At 43.5% G+C, this 23,033-nt stretch overlaps 1 protein-coding gene across 8 annotated transcripts in view; it reads right to left on the bottom strand.

Moving 5' to 3' along the window:
- The window catches only part of ITSN1 (intersectin 1), a 243,741-nt gene that overhangs the window by 209,403 nt on the left and 11,305 nt on the right, over window positions 1-23,033 (bottom strand). The window contains exon 1 of one of the 8 annotated variants that reach the window (XM_086413815.1): window positions 2,162-2,372. The exons of the other annotated variants lie outside the window; for them this stretch is intronic. The gene's annotated coding sequence lies outside the window, so the exon portion shown is untranslated. Of the gene's footprint in view, window positions 1-2,161; window positions 2,373-23,033 lie in introns of those variants that run through there. 8 annotated transcript variants of the gene reach the window in all.

Raw genomic sequence — 23,033 nt, 5'->3', positions numbered from 1 at the left:
CTCCCTACAAGTCCATGCTCTGTTCTCGCCTCTCCATTCACGTGTAACGTCAGCACCAAAGGGATATGAGTATGTATGCACTATTGCACACTACATGAGACTGCGCTAAGAACAGACCTTTCCAGGTGGCGCTAGTGGTAAAGAACCCACCTGCCAATGCAGGAGACGCGAGAGACAGAAGCCGAAAGAGACAGGAGACATGGGTTCGATCCCTGAGTCAGGACGATCCCCTGGAGGGAGGGCATGGCAACCCACTCCAGTATTCTTGCCTGGGAGGTGGGGTCACAAAGAGTTGGACACGACTGAAGTAACTTAGCATGCACATGCTAAGAATAAAGCCAAGAATAAAAATGATTTTGTTGCTACTAAAAAAGAGACATCGAGTTCAGTAAAATCAAGTAGTGTCAAGCCAAGTAAAACAGTTTATAAATGGTACTGGTTTTGAATAGGAAAAATTACCCATAGAAGAACAACCAAGGGCAAGGCCAATATGGATCAAAATATCAACACTAATTATATTGAATGCAGAGATTATAGGCAATTATTGGCTCAATTTGAAATTCTTTTATAACACAAATTGTTTTTAAAAATGATCATCCAACATTAAAATAAAATGCTTTTTTTTTTTTTTTTTTAACCCAGCCAAGATTCCATTAATCAGCAGTTCTCAATAAGTATGTTCCACTCCTCAGGAGATGTTCAGAAATACGTGGGGGTATTTTTGGTTGTCACATTCACTGGGAGGCACCACTGGCATTTAACAGGCTACTCAGAACAGTCTCATACAAGTAACCATCCCAAGCGACTTGAATGTCTGTCTAGACATTCCTGTAGGGGGAAAAACCCATTTATAAGTATCTGGGCCTAGAACCAAACTCCATTTTACACATTAACACAAAAGACATTTTGCAAGTTTTTACTTGCAAATGTCCTGGGGTACTAGTAGTGTAAAATACTTTGATTTCTTCTTTAGAAAAAGTTGGGCAGTACATTGAGAGATTTCAAAGTATGTATATGTTATTGATAAATTTAACTTGATGAAAAGAAACTTGTTGTTTAGGCACTAAGTCGTGTCCAGCTCTTTGCGACCCATGGACTATAGCCTTCCAGGCTCCCCTGTCCATGGGATTGCCTAGGCAAGAATACGGGAATGAGTTGCCATTCCCCTCTCCAGGAGATGTTCCTGACCCAGGGATCGAACTCCTGTCTCCTGCTTTGCAGGCAGATTCTCTAGCACTGAGTCACTTGGGGAGAATAAAGGAAGCATTACAAAAAGGGAATGCTGGGTCTGACAAGGTTGAGAGCTTGCTGTGATGACCCAGGGAATATGTACGCAGTGAGGAGAATCCAGCTGACTTCTATTAAGCCAGACATAGAAGAGATCCGCAAAAAATGCAGAACAAGGCCATCCTTCTCACTACAACTCTTTGTTGTGAAAAATAGGGTTATTCTCATTAGTTATTTATGCTAACTTGGAATGATTTGAGTTTTAAATGAATAAAAGTGTTAAAAATAAGTAAATTTTCAGTTTCACTCTTACTATGGGAACATCAATAAAGAGAACAACCATAAGCAAAAGCTCTTTGATAGCCTTCGGTACATTTTATGTGCATGGAGGGATTTAAGATGAAAATGTTTGAAAACTGTTGCACTTATAGAAAAAGATAAGGAAGAAGGGCTTAGCTGGCTGGAGAGACCAGGTCACAGACCAGAGCAGTGGCTGGGTAGAGTGGGGAAACTTGGAGAACCAAACCAGATCAACAGGGCTGGATTACAAGCGGTGAAAGAAGAGGGAGGGATTCCGGATGAGGCAGAAGCCTTGCTTCAGGCAGCTGAGTATACACAGCCCAAAGAGATTTTAACATCATAATCATAAACATTTGTGTGTCATAAAAACAATTTTTCAGGAGAAAGTAAACCCACAAACGTAAAAAAGAAAAAAAAAAAAAACCAGCACAAACAGCCCTTTTCCATGCATATGCAATAGTAGAAAATACCTTCTTCTCTCCCTGCTTCTGATACGTGTAAACAAACCAGAATGTTTGGACTCTAGTCACGAATCTGACTGAGCCCAACCCTGGGTATCAAGGGTGGACCTGGGCAGTGTCCGCCCCCCTCCCTCCCCCGGGGCAGCATCTCCCCACCACCACCCCCGCCAGACCTCCTTCAGCCAGCATCTTCAAGGAGTCCACCCACTATTTCTTTAAGGATTCAGTTTCAAGAGCCTTTTAAAGCAGAGATGTTCAAAGAAGCAGGAAGGCGGGACCACCTGCGGCCCCATGGCAGGCTTCTGCAGGAACTCCTGGGCAGGCTGAGCCTCTCACGGCCCCCCAAGGACTGTGCTGTCCCTCTCAGGGCTCAGGACTGAGAACGGATATGGCCACGCAGCAAAGAAAGTCCCTTAAGGAAATGTCCAATCACGCCCAATTTTTAACACTCATGGAGCCTTCCCGTCACATGAATTGCCTGGAAGATCCTCAGGCCCCACCCTACTTCCCACATCACCCCATTGTGGACGTCGGACCTAGACAGGGATCTCAGGCAACAGGACTGAGAGTAGGGAAGAGAAAATGGAAGGAGGTGGGAGGACACACCCTTGAGTCCCCTGGGAAATCTCTTGGCCACATTCCCCTCCTAGCCTGGGGCAGGAGGCTTGGATTATTCTGCCTCTTCCAGCCCCAGTGATGACAAGCCTGGAGGAGCCCCAGCAAGGTAGGTGACATTCTCAGAGGCCAAGGGCTTTTATTTTATTTGAATCCCAAGGACCCCTACCACCACTCATAGCTATACCGCCTATTTCCAAGTTTCTTTTTCAAAGGTTTTCCTAGGGATTCCCTGGTGGCTCAGACAGTAAAGCATCTGCCTGCAATGCAGGAGACCTGGGCTCAATCCCTGGGTTGGGAAGATCCCCTGGAGAAGGAGATGCAATCCATTCCAGTACTCTTGCCTGGAAAATCCCATGGATGGAGGAGCCTGGTAGGCTACAGGACATGTGGTCAACAAAGAGTCGGACACGACTGAGCGACTTCACTTTCACTAAGGACCCCTACCACCACCAACAGCTATACCACCTATTTCCAAGTTTCTTTTTCAAAGGTTATCTTTAACACCCTCCCCCACCACAATCCTTTCTCTCATTTCTAGCTGGTAGTAAAAAATCTCAGAATAATTCAAATGGAGTAAATGCGGGACTCCATGACAGAGATTAGGAGAAAACTGTGAAAAATCTAAGTTAGTCCAAAGAACTGCAGAAAAGGGGAGAGATGCCCCTGTAAGCCACATGCTGAGGCAATCCCTAGGAAGGAAACATCCAGCTAGAAAACTGGACCGGGGCATTTAGGGGAGAATGGATATATGCATACATATGGCTGAGTCCCTTCGCTGTTCACCTGAAACCATCACAACACTGTCAATTGGTTACACCCCAATATAAAACAAAAAGTTAAAAAAAAACAAAACTGGACCAGAGGCATCCTGGGGCAAGGAGTCTGGCCCCCTATAGCTCCCCATCCTCCTATCCTTGCTCCCCACATCTTTGCTGGAGCCTCTGCCGAGGCTTCCCCCCGGCCCTACTACCGCCCTCATACAGCACTACTATAAGGGGGAAGTGTGGGCAGGCCTTCCAAGTGGGAACTGTCTATGTATATTCCCAGAGAGCTATTATGCACACACAGACGTAGTATACAGTGCTAACAGTGCAGATTTTGGAGTCAGACTGCACAGGTCCTAATACAAGATCAGCCACTTACCAGTTGTGGGATCATAGGTAAGTTACTTCACCATTATAACTACTTTCTCTGCAGAAAGTGGAGAGGATGAGATGAATTTTCACATGGGGAAACACCTAGAACACTGCCAACACACAGCAGGCACTCAGTAACATCAGCTGTGATGACGCTTCAAGCACTTTGTGTGTTCTAGAAGTTTGGGGGAACTGATTACAGTAATGTTAACCAACATATCTAGTATCATTCCTATTGTAAAATGCATTCAAATTTAAAAACCATAGACTTAACCAATAATCGAGACGCTTTTCCTAAACTGGAGACTTAAAAGTGTCCCGAAAAGAAAATCCTAGTTCCAGATCTAATAACCTCCGAGCAATAAGAAGGTAAAACAACCACCACCACCAAAAAAAAAAAAAAATCATCTAGCTTACAACTATTTTCCCTCTATTTTCAAAAATGTATAACGCAGGCACCTCATATGATTTTTTTTTACTAGTAGTATGTAACATTTTTGCTAAGATACTGATTCACCAACGTTCTGGCCTCAGGACTCTTTTTACTTTTCCTTTTTTTTTTTTAAGATTTTTTGGTCACTCCACACAGCATGTGCCTGACCAGGGATCAAACCTGTGCCCCTGCATTAGAAGGGCAGAGTATTAACCACTGGGCCACCACTTAAAAAATTGAGGAAACAAAGAGCTCACCTTAGAAAATCTAAGAAATAAACATTATTTAAGCATATAAACCATTAGCCATTAAAGGAATGATGCCATCAAGTGCATATAGCTACTGGAAAACTACACTGAACACATGAAGAATGAGAGTAAAAAAGGGAAATCGAAACTTAACTATCATTACAAAAATAATCTGAATTTGCAGACCCTCTGAAAGGGTCTCAAGGATCCCCAGAGCATCCAGACTCCACTTTGAGAAGCCCTACACTAAGGAAGAAACAAGTATCAAAATTCTCATCACTTTCATTTTCTACCTTTTCTAGCTGTACAAGAGAATAATTATGGTACATTTCACTGAACTATATATGAAATGAAAATGATCACATCCTAAAATCACCAAAAAATCATTCAATATTCTGACAAAATTGCCACTAGGTAAACTAAAATGCTATTTTTTCCCTTTTTTAAAAACAGAAAACTTACCATTTAAATCATCTTAAAATGGACAATTCACTGACATGTAACACATTCACAACGTTGTGCACCAACACTTGGTTCTAGAACATTCATCATCTCCGAAAGGAACCCCGCATCCAGCCCCTAGCAACAATCAACACTAACCTCTTTCAGTACATCTGCTGATCCTGAGAATTTCATACAAATGGGTCTTACGGTACACGCATGGCCTTGTCTGGCTTCTTTCACTTGGCATGTTTTCAAGGTTCATCCATTTGTAGCAGGCACCATTCACTCCGCCTTATAGCTGAATAATATTCATTATAAGAATACACCACACTGTGTTTGTCCACTGACAGACAAAAGTTGATGGACGTGAGTATTTCCACCTTTTGACTGCTGTTAATAGTGCTGCTATAAAAATTTCAGGTACGTTTTAGTGTAAACACCTGTTTTCAATTCTTTGGTTCTCTTCATACCCTGGAATGGAATTGCCGGGCCATGTGACTGTGTACTTCGCTCACCCAGGAAGAGCAGTAGCACAATTTTACATGCCTACTAGCAATTCCAAGTTTTTCGCATCCTTGACAAAGGTCTATTTTCTGTTACTGTTGCTTTGTAACAGCCATTCTAACGAGAGTGAAGCGGCATCTCATGCTTTAGATTCCCATTTCCTCTAAACACACTGAACATTTCCTCATGTGCTTGTTCGGCATCTTTGCAGAAATGCCTAGGCACATCTCTTGCCCATTTTTTAAATTGGGATATTTCTTTTTCTTTTAGGATTTTAAGAGTTCTTATTTTTTTTGTCAGTAGATGAAAGCACTTTAAACCTACCGGGCTTAAGAGGTCCTTTCCTCTCTACCAGGCTTAAGACAAATGCCAACTTTCCAGATGGTGAAAGAGCAACTAAGAAGTTACAAGAGGTCGCAGAACCAATTGTCGATAATACTATATAATGCCTCCATTTACGTCTTAAAATGGGAGTCCAGGATTGGGTCACAGATGATGATAAAATAATAGTCATTTTTCAAAAAGCACTTTTTAGTGAGACACCATCCCAAGTACTTTAACACCCTCACAGCAACCCCACAAGGTAAGAACCGTGACCTACCTCATTTTATAAATGAGGAAATAGGTACAGAAAAGTTAAATAGCTGGCTTATGGTCACACAATCAGTAGCTGGGGCAGGCTGCCTTCAGAATTTGTGCTCTTAATCCCTTTGCTATACTGCCTCTCAACCATGAAATAACACGCCTTGCCTGGATGCCTAACTGAAGACTTTTTTAGAAGCTGCTAGTAGCTACATTTTTGATCTGTCACTTTCAAGTTCTAACCTCCACTGCCTGCACAAATCTTGGCTCCAGAATTCTTTAACTGAGTTTAGGGAATGTCACAAAGAAAGAAGCCGAAAGCCAGAGGGGTGAATGTCATTTTATCATTCCAATTTAGATCTTTTCTAAGATTTTTTAATCCAACAAAGCCTATTCATAGGATAAATGTGCCAACAGACTATTTCTAAGAGCATGTGGCCAGCATCTTGACTGCGATTATCAGAGGTTTCAGTTACTACAAAGCCAGGGCTGAAAGGTCCATCTAACTCAAACCCATAATTTGCAGTATAATTATATAGCAGTAAATGGGTTTGTAAACTGAATCTCAAACTTGAAATCTAAAAGGTAATATGTTTCATAATAAAATCAATATGAACACAATGCCAGAGTTAACAGATTTCATTTTTTGAGCAATAATTACAGGCATCACTGACTGATACTTCCAGCATTGCTGCAACTGCCTGGAGTTATGGGACCTCAGAATTTGAAGGAACTTTATGGCATATCTAAAATAATCCATCACGAACAATTCCTGTTTCCTCTAGAATTAAAAGCTGGACTAAAGCCCTGAAGTGTGCCTATCTGATAAATGGTTCATGTCATAATGTTACTCTCCTATTTACGTCTGTGGTAACTCAAGAATTTTTTAAGTTCAGCTACCCAATACGCCATTTGTAAATATTTTCATGACTACAAAGGGTAGTAAATGTGAGGTTCTGTTTTCTCATCTGCAACATAGGTATTTACCATCTATTTACCACTCATCTCACTGAAGGGCTTCCCCTGTGGCTCAGCTGGTAAAGAATCCACCTGCAATGCAGGAGACCTAGGTTTGATCCCTGGGTTGGGAAGATCCCCTGGAGAATGGAAAGGCTACCCACTCCAGTATTCTGGCCTGAAGAATTCCATGGACTGTATAGTCCATGCGGTTGCAAAGAGTAGGACACGACCAAGTGACTTTCACTTCACTTCACTGTTTCACAGTATGGTGGGAAACAGATTTTAGATGGGATATGTGAAAGTGCCTAGCAAAATCCCAGAGCAAGAACAGGTGCTCAGTAAACATTCCTTTGTGTGTGTGTGTGTGTGCACGCACATGCATGCATGGGAGGGGCGGCAGTGAGTTAATGGGTGTGTGCATGGGGGATGGGGTGGGGATGGGTCTGGGTCAGATCACCAGAAGTCTTCCAAAGCATACTGACATACTTTACATAAGCTAAGCACAACTCAGATAACTTATCTAAAGATCACTTATCTGATGAACTTAGCTGTGGTTCAGTTAGTTCAGTTCAGTCGCTAAGTTGTGTTCCCAAGGACCGCAGCACGCCAGGCTTCCCTGTCCTTCACCATTTCCCTGAGCTTGCTCAAATTCGTATCAACTGAGTTGGTGATGCCATCCAACCATCTCATCCTCTGTCATCCCCTTCTCCTCCTGAACTTAGCTGTATATAACCCCAAATCTGCTGCTGCTGCTGCTAAGTCGCTTCAGTCGTGTCTGACTCTGTGCGACCCCATAGACGGCAGCCCACCAGGCTCCCCCGTCCCTGGGATTCTCCAGGCAAGAACACTGGAGTGGGCTGCCATTTCCTTCTCCAATGCATGAAAGTGAAGTTGCGCAGTCATGTCCGACTCTTTGCAACCCCATGGACTGCAGCCTACCAGGCTCCTCTGTCCATGGGATTTTCCAGGCAAGAGTACTGGAATGGGGTGCCATTGCCTTCTCCGAACCCCAAATCTAGATGATGGCAAAAGATCTTACCATTTAATAATGAGGAAAATGCTGATCATTTGTGTAGTTATTAAAGGAAATCAGATTATTCTTCAGGCAGGCCAGTCTATACCATTTCTGATAGAGCCGAAGACACTAAAGAAATATCTCACCACCTGGTTACTCAAATATTTCTCTGAATTAGGGCTAGGAAGGTTCAACATGCAAAACAGCAAGTATCTGAACAAAGCTTAAATCACAAGAGGGATGTTTTCTTGTTATGATGGCATTGTGAAGAACTGTAAATCCAAGGCATCCCTGGTGGGTCAGTGGTAAAGAATGCAGGGCACACGGGTTCGATTTCTGATCCAGGAGGATCCTACATGCTGCTGGCAGCCCCGGGGCCACAGCTACTGAGCCTGTGCTCTAGAGCATGTGCTCCACAAGAGAAGCTACCGCAACGAGAAGTCAACGCACCACAGCTAGAGAGTAACCCCGACCGCAGCAACTAGAGAAAGCCTACGTGCAGCAACTCAGCACAGCCCAAGATAAATTTTAAAAATAGCCTACATGAAAAAAAAGTCTTAAAAAAAATTGTAAATCGAGGGATCTAGGAAATAGATGGAGATAGTCAAAAGCTGGGAAGTGGGGTGGGAATCAGAAGGAAGATGACTAATAGCTGGGGTAGGACCTTCTACTTCAGGGAGACCCAGCAAGCCCAGAAGGATATCACCCAGAGTGAGGGAGGCAGAAGCAAAGGAACATTCTGGGTTGGGGGAAATGGAGTGTCAAGGCAAGTGCCTGTGACAAAAGGACCACTTTGTGAGATGCAGGTGGCCGGAGTCAGGGAAGGTGAGGTACAGCTGGAGAAAAGGAAAAATCAGGAAAATCAGCAGGGACAGAGCACAGAGCGCTCTTTAGACCATGCATAAAGGTTCAGACTTCATCCTGTGAGGTAGCAATTGGTGTGGTCTGGGGAGTCCCTGGAGTTCCCAAGCCCCTGTGAGGGATTCAGGTCGAGATCATCATAGCACTCAGACATCACTTTCCCTTTTCACCGTATTTACGTGCACTGATACTGACGACAGCCACCTCAACAGAGGCACCGAACTGAACTACCGGTCACTGTATTCTTTACCCCCACGCACTCACATTTATTTTTTTTTAATTTAATTTTATTTTTAAACTTTACAATATTGTATTAGTTTTGCCAAATATCAAAATGAATCCACCACAGGTATACATGTGTTCCCCATCCTGAACCCTCCTCCCTCCTCCCTCCCCATCCCTCTGGGTCCTCCCAGTGCACTAGCCCCAGGCATCCAGTATCGAGCATCGAACCTGGACTGGCGACTCGTTTCATACATGATATTATACATGTTTCAATGCCATTCTCCCAAATCTTCCCACCCTCTCCCTCTGCAACAGAGTCCATAAGACTGTTCTATACATCAGTGTCTCTTTTGCTGTCTCGTACACAGGGTTATTGTTAGCATCTTTCTAAATTCCATATATATGCGTTAGTATACTGTATTGATGTTTTTCCTTCTGGCTTACTTCACTCTGTATAATAGGCTCCAGTTTCATCCACCTCATTAGAACTGATTCAAATGTATTCTTTTCAACGGCTGAGTAATACTCCATTGTGTATATGTACCACAGCTTTCTTATCCATTCATCTGCTGATGGACATCTAGGTTGCTTCCATGTCCTGGCTATTATAAACAGTGCTGCGATGAACATTGGGGTACACGTGTCTCTTTCCCTTCTGGTTTCCTCAGTGTGTATGCCCAGCAGTGGGATTGCTGGATCATAAGGCAGTTCTATTTCCAGATTTTTAAGTAATCTCCACACTGTTCTCCATAGTGGCTGTACTAGTTTGCATTCCCACCAACAGTGTTAGAGGGTTCCCTTTTCTCCACACCCTCTCCAGCATTTATTGCTTGTAGACGTTTAGATCGCAGCCATTCTGACTGGCATGAAATGGTACCTCATAGTGGTTTTGATTTGCATTTCTCTGATAATGACGCACTCACATTTAAATAAACTAATTTTCAAAAAAATTTAAAGACAATTTCAAGTCAGAATATCCCTGATGAGTTATTAAAAACATTATATTAAACGTTGATCCTTGAGTACATGTGTTTAATACCAGTCTGAATAAAGGGGAGGCGTCATAAAGCATTTCTTTTATTTCTGTAACTTGTGGACTGTTAAGCTTCCCGACTACTTAAGGACCGAACCACTGCCCTTGGCAGTGAAAGCAGAGTCCTTACCCTTGGATCGCCAGGGAATGCCCATGAAGCGCTTCTATGGCGCACCAAGAAACACACTTATGCAAATGAGTTACAAGGTGAACTAGCCGCTGTTTTTCATGGATCACAATGTTTACTTAGCAGAATGACAACAGAAAAACTACGGTTATTCACACTTGAGTACTTGGCAGACAGTTTCTCAAAAACGAGAGCTCTACAGATGACTCAGTGGTAAAGAATCCTCCTGCCAATGCAGGAGATACTGGTTGGATCCCTGGGTTGGGAAGATCACCTGGAGAAGGAAATGGCAACCCACCAGTATTCTTGCCTGGGAAATTCTATGGATAGAGGAGCCTGGAGGGCTACAGTCCACAGGGTCGCAAGAGTCAGACAAGACTGAGCACGTCCTGTGATCGTGTGTTCTCAAAATGAAGTGGGCCTGCTGCTTCAAGAAAAATGACTGGCAGTATTTGATGCTGTAGAAAAAAGTTAAGCTTTGCATAAACATTTAAAACTTGGAAAACAAGTATCTGCCATTGTGAGCTTTCCCCAAATTTAGAGAATTTTCTAATAAGATGGGCAGTATTTCTGCTTTATTGACTATGCCAAAGCCTTTGACTATGTGGATCACAATAAACTGGAAAATTCTGAAAGACATGGGAATACCACACCACCTGATCTGCCTCTTGAGAAATTTGTATGCAGGTCAGGAAGCAACAGTTAGAACTGGACATGGAACAACAGACTGGTTCCAAATAGGAAAAGGAGTTCGTCAAGGCTGTATATTGTCACCCTGCTTATCTAACTTCTATGCAGAGTACATCATGAGAAACGCTGGGCTGGAAGAAGCACAAGCTGGAATCAAGATTGCCAGGAGAAATATCAATAACCTCAGATATGCAAATGACACCACCCTTATGGCAGAAAGTGAAGAGGAACTAAAAAGCTTCTTGATGAAGGTGAAAGAGAAGAGTGAAAAAGTTGGCTTAAAGCTCAACATTCAGAAAACGAAGATCATGGCATCAGGTCCCATCACTTCATGGGAAATAGATGGGGAAACAGTGGAAACAGTGTCAGACTTTATTTTTGGGGGCTCCAAAATCACTACAGATGGTGACTGCAGTCATGAAATTAAAAGACGCTTACTCCTTGGAAGGAAAGTTATGACCAACCTAGATAGCATATTGAAAAGCACAGACATTACTTTGCCAACAAAGCTCCGTCTAGTCAAGGTTGTGGTTTTTCCAGTGGTCATGTATGGATGTGAGAGTTGGACTGTGAAGAAAGCTGAGCACCGAAGAATTGATGCTTTTGAACTGTGGTGTTGGAGAAGACTCTTGAGAGTCCCTTGGACTGCAAGGAGATCTAACCAGTCCATTCTGAAGGAGATCAGCCCTGGGATTTCTTTGGAAAGAATGATGCTAAAGCTGAAACTCCAGTACTTTGGCCACCTCATGCGAAGAGTTGACTCATTGGAAAAGACTCTGATGCTGGGAGGGATTGGGGGCAGGAGGAGAAGGGGACGACAGAGGATGAGATGGCTGGATGGCATCACTGACTCGATGGACGTGAGTCTCAGTGAACTCCGGGAGTTGGTGATGGACAGGGAGGCCTGGCACGCTGCGATTCATGGGGTCGCAAAGAGTCGGACATGACTGATCGACTGATCTGAACTGACTGAAAGTTAACAAATGGGTTTTCGTTATATTGGTTAATGAAACATTTGGAAGATCCATATTACTCAGTAAAGCAGTATTTTCCAAATGACCAACACATGATGGTACAAAATCACAAAGGAGGAAAATATCCATTCAAATTGCAAGATAGATGAACAGATTTTATTGTAACAAAATATGAAGTTTACTAACATAACTTCAGATTCCACACAACCACTAACCCTTAAAAAACCACTATTGCTAAATTTTGGTATAGTATCAAAGAATAACCACAGTTTTCTGGAAGTGATATTAAAAGACTCCTGCTTTCTCCAACTGTGTTATCTATGTTAAGACCAGACTTTTGTCAACTACTTCAATCAAAACAACATTTCACAATATTCCACTACTGAGCAGATATGAGAAGCCAGCTGTCTTCTATTAAGTGAAACATTAAAGAGATTTTTTACGTTAAGTGTACAATGGATTTATGACAGATATTTTCAGTAAATAAATTAGTACTTTTAACATTCTCAGTTTTAATCACTAACCTGACAAAGAGGGATAAAACTCATGTAAAGAAAAGTTCCTTGGGGTCTTCAGTAACTTTTAAGAGTATACAAGAGTATTTGTTGTTCAGTCGCTAAGTCATGTCCGACTCGTCGGGACCCCATGAACTGCAGCATGCCAGGCTTCCCTGTCCTTCACTATCTCCAAGAGTTTACTCAAACTCATGTCCATTGAGTCAGTGATGCCATCCAACCATCTCATCCTCTGTCGCCTCTTTCTCGTGCCCTCAATCTTTGCCAGCATCAGAGTATATAAAAGTATACATCCCACTATACTACAGCACAAGTTTGAAACCCATCCCTGTAAGAGATGAAACCCCAGGGCAAGATTTCATCGTGAAGCAGCACTTGTACCACAACACACTTCTCTGGCAGCCTCGTGCAGGCGAGACCCAGTGGATAAGAGAAGCCAGACCAGTCAGGAAGCGGCAGGCGGTAAGAGCAAAGCAGCACAGTGAAGAACGCTAACTGCCAGGGCTAAGACAACAGCAGAAATACAAGAGAAAAGAGTAAATTCAAAAGATATTGTTAAGGCAGAATCAACAAAATCTAGCAACTTCAGAAGTGGAGAGACTTGGCTGCTGACTGCATGGCTGGATTGTAACTCACTATCCACCCGTCTGGCTTAGGGATAGGTACTAAGTCTATGCCAAATACAGTCAACCCTCCGCATCCATGGGACCCTCAGCTACGGATTCAACCACCCTTAGATGGAAAATTTCCAGAAAATTCCAAAAAGCAAAATTCAAATTTGCTGAGCATCAACAATTATGTGTGTAGCACTTATACTGTATTACACGCATGTATGCCTATTTGCTCAGAGAAGGCAATGGCACCCCACTCCAGTACTCTTGCCTGGAAAATCCTATGGACGGAGGACCCTGGTGGGCTGCAGTCCATGGGGTCGCTAAGAGTCGGACACGACTGAGCGACTTCACTTTCACTTTTCACTTTCCTGCATTGGAGAAGGAAATGGCAACCCACTCCAGTGTTCTTGCCTGGAGAATCCCAGGGATGGGGAAGCCTGGTGGGCTGCCGTCTATGGGGTCTCACAGAGTCGGACACGACTGAAGTGACTTAGCATAGCATAGCATAGGTTATATGCAAACACTATGCCATTTTATATGAAAGACTTGACTATCCAGGAATTCTGGTATCAGTGCAGGGCCCTGAAACCAATTCCATCACCCTGCAGATACTGAAGGACAACTGTATAGATATCTACAGACATTGTAATCCAGATATGTGTTCTAATGACACATCTCGAACACCAACTGGGTTTCATACAATTCAATTTAGGTAGACCCCACAGATACCCTGGAGGCTCAGATGATAAAGAATCCGCCTGCAATATGGGAGACCCAGGTTTGATCCATGGGTTGTGAAGATGCCCTGGAGAAGGGAATGGCAATCGACTCCAGTATTCTTGCCTGGAGAATCCCATGGACAAAGAAGCTGGCGGGCTGTGGTCCATGGGGTCACAAAGAGTGGGACACAACGGAGCAAGTAACACTTCCCACAGATTAAGGGCTCAGTTCCACCTCAGATGCCCAAGTCTCAAGGGTCCCCAAGCTACCAGCACTTCTGCCAGGCAAGCTACAAGTTCACAGGGTCCCACAACCACACCCAGCCCTGTTTCCCCAGGTTCAGTAATTCACAACTCACACAACTGAAGAAATCGTCATACTGGTGATTACAGTTTCATTATAAAGGATGTAACTCAGGAACAACCACTTCGGTTAAGAGAGCAGAGTGTGGGGGAAGCGAGGTGCAGAGACTCCACAGCCTCTCCTCCTCCATAGAACACAGGGGTCCACATTCCCAGCTCAGTGTTCTCCAAACCAGAAGCTCCCTGAACCTTATTATTCTAAGAGTCTTGGATGGGATTCCATCACACAAGCATGAATGACTAAACAACTGGCCATGAGACGGAACTCAGTTTCCAGTTTGTCCCTTCCTCTTCCTCGGAGGTGGTGGTGGTAGTGGTGAGCTGAAAGACACTTCATTAACACAAATTCAGGTTAAGGTCCAAAAAGTTTCTTTTTAAGATTTTTTTTTTCCACATGGGCCATTTTTTAAAAAGTCTGCATTGAATTTGTTACACCATAGCTTCTGTGTTATGTTTTGGTGTTTTGGCAGTGAGGCATGTGGGATCTTGGCTCCCCTACCCTGGATCGAACCTGCGCCCTCCTCCACTGCATTGGAAGGTCAAGTCTTAACCACTGGACCTCCAAGGAAGGTGTTCAGTTTGAATAACAGAAGGCATTCCTATCAACTCAGGGAAGTCCAAAGGTTTTAGGAGCTCTGGAACCAGGAACAAAAACTATCATTTTCTTTTTTTTTATTATACCAGGGCATGGTTGTTGATATACGGCAGGTACTCAATAAACAATTGCTAAAGAATGAACAAAAGGGCAGATAACAGCATCATTCACCAGAATGGGAAATACAGGCAGAGAAAAAGGTTGTCAGAAGAAAGGCGGTGGTGAGCTCTGAGTTGGACCGACTGTGTTGGAAGCACCCAAAGATCACAGGCGGAACTCAGATAAAGGGTTAGACCTTAGAAGAAAGGTCAGAGCTCCAGGTATGAACATGCAAAGATAATGGGACTTAATCCTGGCAGCCAGAACCGACAGTGGCCATATGACCATCCTAGAGAACAGTTCAGTTCAGTTCAGTTGCTCAGTTGTGTCCAACTCTTTGTGACCACATGGACTGCAGCACACCAGGCCTCCCTGTCCATCACCAACTCCCAGAGCTCGCTCAAACTCATGTCCATTGAGTCGGTGATGCCATCCAACCATCTCATCCTCTGCCATCCCCTTCTCCTTCCTCCTTCAATCTTTCCCAGCATCAGGATCTTTTCAAATGAGTCAGCTCTTCACATCAAGTAGCCAAAGTAGTGGAGTTTCAACTTCAGCATCAGTCCTTCCAATGAATATTCAGGACTGATTTCCTTTAGGATGGACTGACTGGATCTCCTTGCAGTCCAAGGGGACTCTCAAGAGTCTTCTCCAACTCCACAGTTCAAAAACATCAATTCTTTGGTGCTCAGCTTTCTTTATGGTCCAACTCTCACATCCATACATGACTCCTGGAAAAACCATAGCTTTGACTAGACGGACCTTTGTTGGCAAAGTAATGTCTCTGGTTTTTAATATGCTGTCTAGGTTAGTCATAGCTTTTCTTCCAAGGAGCATCTTTTAATTTCATGGCTGCAGTCACCATCTGTAGTGATTTTGGAGGCCAAGAAAATAAAATCTGTCACTGTTTCCATTGTTTCCCCATCTATTTGCCATGAAGTGATTGGACCGGGTGCTATGATCTTCGTTTTCTGAATGTTGAGCTTTAAACCAACTTTTTCACTCTCGTCTTTCACTTTCATCAAGAGGCTCTTTAGTTCCTCTTCACCTAGAGGTCAGGGTAGGATCAAAAAGGGTAGAGAAAACAGCCTTGGGAACAATAACGTTAAGGACTAAGAAGTCCTAGATGTAAGAGAAGAGAACACACAGAGCGTAAGATGGAGAAAGGCGAGGCAGAAAAGTGTTCCTACAGAACATGTTGAAGGTTGTGGAAAGATCGAGAAACAGACTGACAGAAGATGGTGCATGGAAACGAGATACAGGAGGCACAGGCAGGCTGCAAGACTGTAACACGCAGCCAGGAGCAGGAGACACCCGGCACAGAAGGCAGAGACGAGAGATGCGACAGGCAGCGCTGAGGGGCCAAAGCTGAGCGGCCGGGAAGGAGGGAGCAGAGGGCAGGGGGCCATGGAGGCCCCGGCGGCAGAGAACAAGCAAGATTCAGATTGCGGCTCCCAGATGGCCCTTCCGTACACGCCTGCAAGGCCCTGCACGGCCTGAGCTCGCCGCCCTCTCCAGTATTCCCACTGCAACCACAGTGGCCTTCTACTCAAACACGCTGTGCCCCTTTATGCCACAGACCCTGTCACAAGCTGGCCCCTCAGCCCAACAACTTCTTTCCTTCCCTGATGACTTCCTAGACATCCTTCAGATGCCAAGTAAATGTCACATCTTCCCTAGACTGTAGGACAATGTTAGGTCCTCTTGGACACTTTCGTCACAGCATTTCAAACGGTGAGGAATCATTTCTTTCTGCAACTGTGGGGACGGGGGGTATGTACGTCTGTCCTAATTAAAGAGTGAGGACAGCAACCTGTCGCCGCTGTCCCCTAGCTCCTACCATAGCATCTGCACACAGCGGTCACACACGACGGGGTTGCAGCACTAATGAGGGGCCTTCCGAGCACAAGCACGAGCCAGAGTCTCCGAGGAAACCGGGGAGGACAGCATCCAGAACCCGGGGAAGGGAAGGCGACATCTGCCTCTTCCTTCACTCTCATCTCAAAAGGCAAAGCGTGGATCAGATAAATTTACAAGATCTGCCTGGGAAGCGGGCACCTGGACCGGACAGGAGGAAGAGCCGCTCCTGAGAGTGAAGCTTCTGAGACATCCGGGGAGGGCTGGGGAGGCCTGAGGAAAAGGGCAGATCTGGAACAGCGTCTATGCAGAAAGGAAAGAAAGGTGAGGAAGAAACCTATTTGCAGGGGAGGAACAGAGACGCAGATGCGGGGGAATGGACTTGTGAACGTGGGGTGGGAAGGGGAGGGCAGGACAAGCTAGGAGACTGGAATTGATGAACACACTGCGGGGGTGGGGGCAGGGGGCTTCCCTGGGGACGCAGATGGTAAAGACTCTGCCTGCAATACAGGAGACCTGGGTTCAACCCCTGGGTCGGGAAGACCCCCTGGAGAAGAGAATGACAACCGCCTTCAGGATTCTTGCCTGGAGAATTCCACGGACAGAGGAGCCTGCAAAGAGTCAGATATGACTAAGTGACTAACACGCACGTGTGTAAAATAGATAGCTAGTGGGAAGCTGCTGTATAACATAGGGAGCTCAGCTCGGTTCGTACCTGTATATGTACCTGTATACATACAGCTGATTCACATTGTTGTATGGCAACAGTGTGAAACGAACACAACATCGCAAACAACTCTATTCCAATAAAAAATAGTAAAACATAATTTAAATATATATAGAATATTGAGAGTGAAGAGGAAAAAAAGAATTCTTAGCAGAATACAACCTGAGGAAGAATACAGCTAAATGGGTAAAGACAAAGTCTGCAAGTTTGTATGGTCTTCTTTGGCTGATTTTTTTTTAAGGTTTTTAAAATTAATTTATTTTTTATTGAAGGATAATTGCTTTACATGCCTGATTTTTAATATCACAAATACAGGAAACAGAACCCAGAGAGTTGAGCTGGTCAAGCGAAGGAGGTCGGTGGATCAGAAGTGACAGAAGGACAATAGGGCAAGGAACTAGCTGGGGTGACCCACCCTGAGGTCCCAGCTGTAGGGGGTAGGAAATGAGACGAGGAGGAAACTGACAATCTGAGATTAAAGGAAGAAGGTCCAGGAACCAGTTTTTGAGTGGAATTGTTGTAATCAGAATGTGGGAAATAAATTACACTGCAGATATATAATTTAAAAAACAAGTGCAACTGTTCTCAAGGTACCATAAGCTCTTACCACCTACTGTTATCAGTCTCATAGGACAAAACAAAACAATTCTCAAAAATAGGCCTGTGCCCTTCTGAAAAAGGTCAAGTTGCTATTTTCCTTGGAGTCTAACCTAAAAAAGCAGACACATTAAGAAATAATACCCCTACAAAGAATTAATCTCAAAAATATACAAGCAACTCCTGCAGCTCAATTCCAGAAAAATAAACGACCCAATCAAAAAATGGGCCAAAGAACTAAACAGACATTTCTCCAAAGAAGACATACAGATGGCTAACAAATACATGAAAAGATGCTCAACATCACTCATTATCAGAGAAATGCAAATCAAAACCACAATGAGGTACCATTTCACGCCAGTCAGAATGGCTGCTGTCCAAAAGTCTACAAGCTGTAAATGCTGGAGAGGGTGTGGAGAAAAGGGAACCCTCTTACACTGTTGGTGGAAATGCAAACTAGTACAGCCACTATGGAGAACAGTGTGGAGATTTCTTAAAAAACTGGAAATAGAACTGCCTTATGACCCAGCAATCCCACTGCTGGGCATACACACTGAGGAAACCAGAAGGGAAAGAGACACGTGTACCCCAATGTTCATCGCAGCACTGTTTATAATAGCCAGGACATGGAAGCAACCTAGATGTCCATCAGCAGATGAATGGATAAGAAAGCTGTGGTACATATACACAATGGAGTATTACTCAGCCGTTAAAAATACATTTGAATCAGTTCTAATGAGGTGGATGAAACTGGAGCCTATTATACAGAGTGAAGTAAGCCAGAAAGAAAAACACCAATACAGTATACTAACGCATATATATGGAATTTAGAAAGATGGTAACGATAACCCTGTATGCGAGACAGCAAAAGAAACACAGATGTATGGAACAGTCTTATGGACTCTGTGGGAGAGGGCAAGGGTGGGATGATTTGGGAGAATGGCACTGAAACATGTATAATATCATATGTGAAACGAATTGCCAGTCCAGGTTCGATGCATGATACAGGATGCTCAGGGCTGGTGCACAGGGATGACCCAGAGGGATGGTATGGGGAGGGAGGTGGGAGGGGGGTTCAGGATGGGGAACACATGTACACCCGTGGCTGATTCATGTTGATGTATGGCAAAACCAATACAATATTGTAAAGTAATTAGCCTCCAATTAAAATAAATAAAATTATATTTAAAGAAAAGAACAAAAAAATAATAAAAGGGTTCATTCCTAAAAAAGAAAGAAATAACATCCCTTTCCAGCTCCAGCTTTTTCCTAGTATACATGTTTCCCCGGCAGTTCCAGACAAATCATAAGTTAGAATGCCTCCAGATACGAGCCAAGAGAATGTAACCTACCTTCGGGCATGAAAAAAAATCTGTCATTATAGTAGTAGTCAAACTGATAAAGTAATGCCCACGGTTCTAAACCAGAAGTGATCTAGCTATATTATAGATAAGCAGCACAAACTTCATTCTACCTAGAGCAATCACAGGACAGTAGTAAAATATATTTCATTTTAAAATGAATGAACAATACAAATTCTTGGGCAGCAGAGTGAGCATTTAAATTTAAAAAGTAAACTTTATTGAGAAGAAAGTTCATGCACACATTGGGTTGCTTTGATGTTTTTGTATTATAGTTTTACTAAAGACTATCATTCAAGGGGGAAGTTCCCCTGGAGGAGAGCCTGGCAACCCACTCCGGTATTCTTGTCTAGAGAATCCCGTAAACAGAGGTGCCTGGTGGGCTACAGTCTATAGTGTTACAAAGAGTCAGACAAGACTGAAGTAACTTAGCAGCACACCATTCAAAAGGGAAAAAAAAGAAAGTCACCATCAGCCCCTTTCTGTCTGATCGCTGCATATGATGAGTGTGTTGGGTATGCATTTAGCCTGCCCAGCGTTCTTTCTTCTTGTAGTTGATCCACTTTCTCTCCTGCTAATTCCAGGGGTCTAGCTACTGACTTTACTAGCTACTTTACTTTACAACTGGTACAAAAGGTGGACCCAAAACCCAGGACAGCCAATGAGTGTCTTGCATTCCCTTGGCCATGGTGACTGGTTGAGGCATGGGATCATGCCAGGACAATCAGAACCCTTGGACCTAACAGACAGATATGTAACTCAGTAATAGTTGTTGTTCAGTCGCTAAGTTGTGTCCGATTCTCTGCAACCCCATGGACTGCAGCTTGCCAGGCTTCCCTGTCCTTCAGTATTTCCTGGAGTTTGCTCAAACTCATGTCCATTGAGTCGATGAGGCCATCTAATCATCTCATTCCCTGTCGTCCCCTTCTCCTCTTCCGGCCCTCCATTGGTCCCAGCATCAGGGGGTCAATACATTTCCCTTTTTTACTGAAGGCAGTTTGGGCTTCTTCCACTTGCAAATGAAAAAATTCAGACAATACAATTATGAATAAGGAGAATTACAGCACTGAGTTTTCTTTCTTCTACTACAATTCTTTCTTACTCTTCCTACCATTCTTTCTTATATATATTTTACTTATTTATTTGGCTGTACTGGGTCTTAGCTGCGGCATGTGGGTTCTAGTTCCCTGACAAGGGATCAAACCCAGAACCTCTGTGTTGGGAACGTGGAGTCTTAGGCCACTGGAACACCAGGGAAGTCTCTATCATTCCTTTTTTTCCCCCATCCCCATCCAACTTCTTCATTATAGCAGACTACTTAAATTTAGCACTGAGTACTTACGACACGACTGAAACAAAAAGCTAATTTGACAATAAGCCTAGCCCCAGGTAAATTCTTTACGATCTGAGCCACCAGGGAAGTGGTAGCTCAGACATTAAGAGTCCGCCTGCAATGCAGGAGACCTGGGTTCAATCGCTGGATCAGGAAGAGAAGGGAGAAGGGAATGGCTACCCACTCCAGTTTGTTGCCTGGAGAATGCCATGGACAAAGGAGCCTGGCAGGCTACAGTCCATGGGATCGCAAAGAATCAGACACAACTGAGGGACTAATACTACCACCCACCAGGTAAATTACACTGTGATTCAATTTCTTGATATTTAGATAGTAAAGTTAAGAGTCTTCTTTCAGTTTCTGGAAGAGTACATGCTTAAACAGATGCAGTATCATTTCTTTCATGAGGTCAAAATGTTATATGTATATGAAGGGAAATTACTCCACCAAAATTCTAGGACATTTTGAAATAAATTCAAAATCTCTTCCTTTTTGTTTTTCTTCACAAGAGATCTGAACTGACTTAAGAAAGGTCACCACATGTGCAAAATGGACTTTCTAATAAAATCGTAATTGTGTGAATTAGCTTAAATTTGTGCACTTCTGCTTCTCTTGCTATCCTTAATTTTTTAATTTAATTTTTATTTTATATTGGAATATAGCTGATTTACAATACTGTGCTAAGTGTCAAGTGTACAGTAAAGTGATTCGGTTATACATAAACATATACTCAATCTTCTTCAGATTATTTTCCCATATAGGTTATTCCAGAATACTGAGTAGAGTTCCCTGTGCTATACAGTAGGTCCTTGTTGATTATCTATTTTATATATACTACTGCTAAGTCGCTTCAGTCATGTCCGACTCTACGCCACCCCACAGATGGCAACCCACCAGGCTCCCCCGTCCCTGGGATTCTCCAGGCAAGAACATTGGAGTGGGTTGCCATTTTCTTCTCCAATGCATGAAAGTGAAAAGTGAAAGGGAAGTTGCTCAGTCATGTCCGACTCTTCGCAACCCAATGGTCTGCAACCCACCAGGCTCCTCCGTCCATGGGATTTTCCAGGCAAGAGCACTGGAGTGGGGTGCCATCGCCTTCCCTGTTACATATACTAGTATATCCTTAATTTTTGATGTTGCTGTTATATGGAGAAAATAATAATAAATTCACAACGTCCTCAGATGATAGTCAAGAAATACAAGAGATAAGGTAGGATTATAGAAAGAATACAGGGCTGAAAATGAAGAGAAGGTTTAAACAACCCAACCTCAGCTGGCTTCAGCTAAAAGGTATATAGCAGGTGGGGTGGGGGGAGAGCTGTTAATCTTAAGAATACAGGACTTCACAGAACTTCACAGAACATGAAAACACCCAGCCCCAGAAAGGACTGGAGGAGGAGGTTTAAAGTAATCTCAGGTGGTATTCTCTCTTCCTGCTTCTATATACTTAATTTAATCTCTCCATCCATAAATTACCTTTCTCTGTCCCCAGACACAACAGCAGAACACAACAGCCTAGAACTCCCAAGTTTTTACGCTGGGCCCTGTGAATGCAGTGAGGTCGAACCCTCACTTGGGCCCAAAGTCAATTTCCAAGAAAAGGACACTGATTGGACTAGCTTGGGTCAGGACCGAACTAAACCTGATTAAATCCTCTGTGTATTCTGTGGGGAGGAAGAAGTATGCAGGGGAGTGGATGTCTAGATTTGAGGACAGTTAAGGGATCTATGTCGAGTTAGACACTCCAGAAGTTCCCATTACACAGTCCTAGCACTGTACCCTGGTTTTTTCATCATCACAGGAAAGGAACTGCTCACCAAAGTCCACTTGTGACTTTTTGTAGCAGAGTTTAATAGAACTCAAGAGAATTAATGGAATTTAAGAAATTAGAGGCTGACTAGCATCCACCACTGGTTTGTTTTTTTTTGGGGGGGGGGGGCGGCGGGAGAAGGTTCATGTCAACAAGAAATAAAAGCCAAAAAATTATAAATTCTGGAAATAAGAATTATCTTTTATAAATATGACAGTCAATATGATAAACGCAAGAGAAATTAAAAAAAAAAATCATGAGGTCTTAGAGAGCTGAGACCGCTGTCATGGTTCAAGGCTGGACAGCCACAGCACTGCCAGATACAGAGCACGTGCTCAAACAGTCCCACTGACCAAACCCAGAGCTTCTCAACCGTAGCTCTTTAACACGGGTTACAGATGTGCTCCAGGTACCAAGGCCCTCAGGTTCGGGGGATGACACCTGCCATGAGTACTATTTACTAGGACTAATGGGGTGCAAATATTATATAATATAACAAAAGTTGAGACACACTAAATAAATGACCAAAATACTACTGGAACTCAAGAGTTCTAGCAAGGTGGTGAGTTACCAAGTAAATCTGAGTAAGGTCAATAAACATTTAA

Source organism: Bos grunniens, chromosome 1, assembly GCF_055505025.1.
Source record: "Bos grunniens cultivar Pamir isolate PY7600 chromosome 1, Bosgru_T2T1.0, whole genome shotgun sequence".
Classification (NCBI taxonomy): Eukaryota; Metazoa; Chordata; class Mammalia; order Artiodactyla; family Bovidae; genus Bos; species Bos grunniens.
Note: the sequence above shows the minus strand (reverse complement) of the source record. Positions and strands in the feature narration are given on the sequence as shown.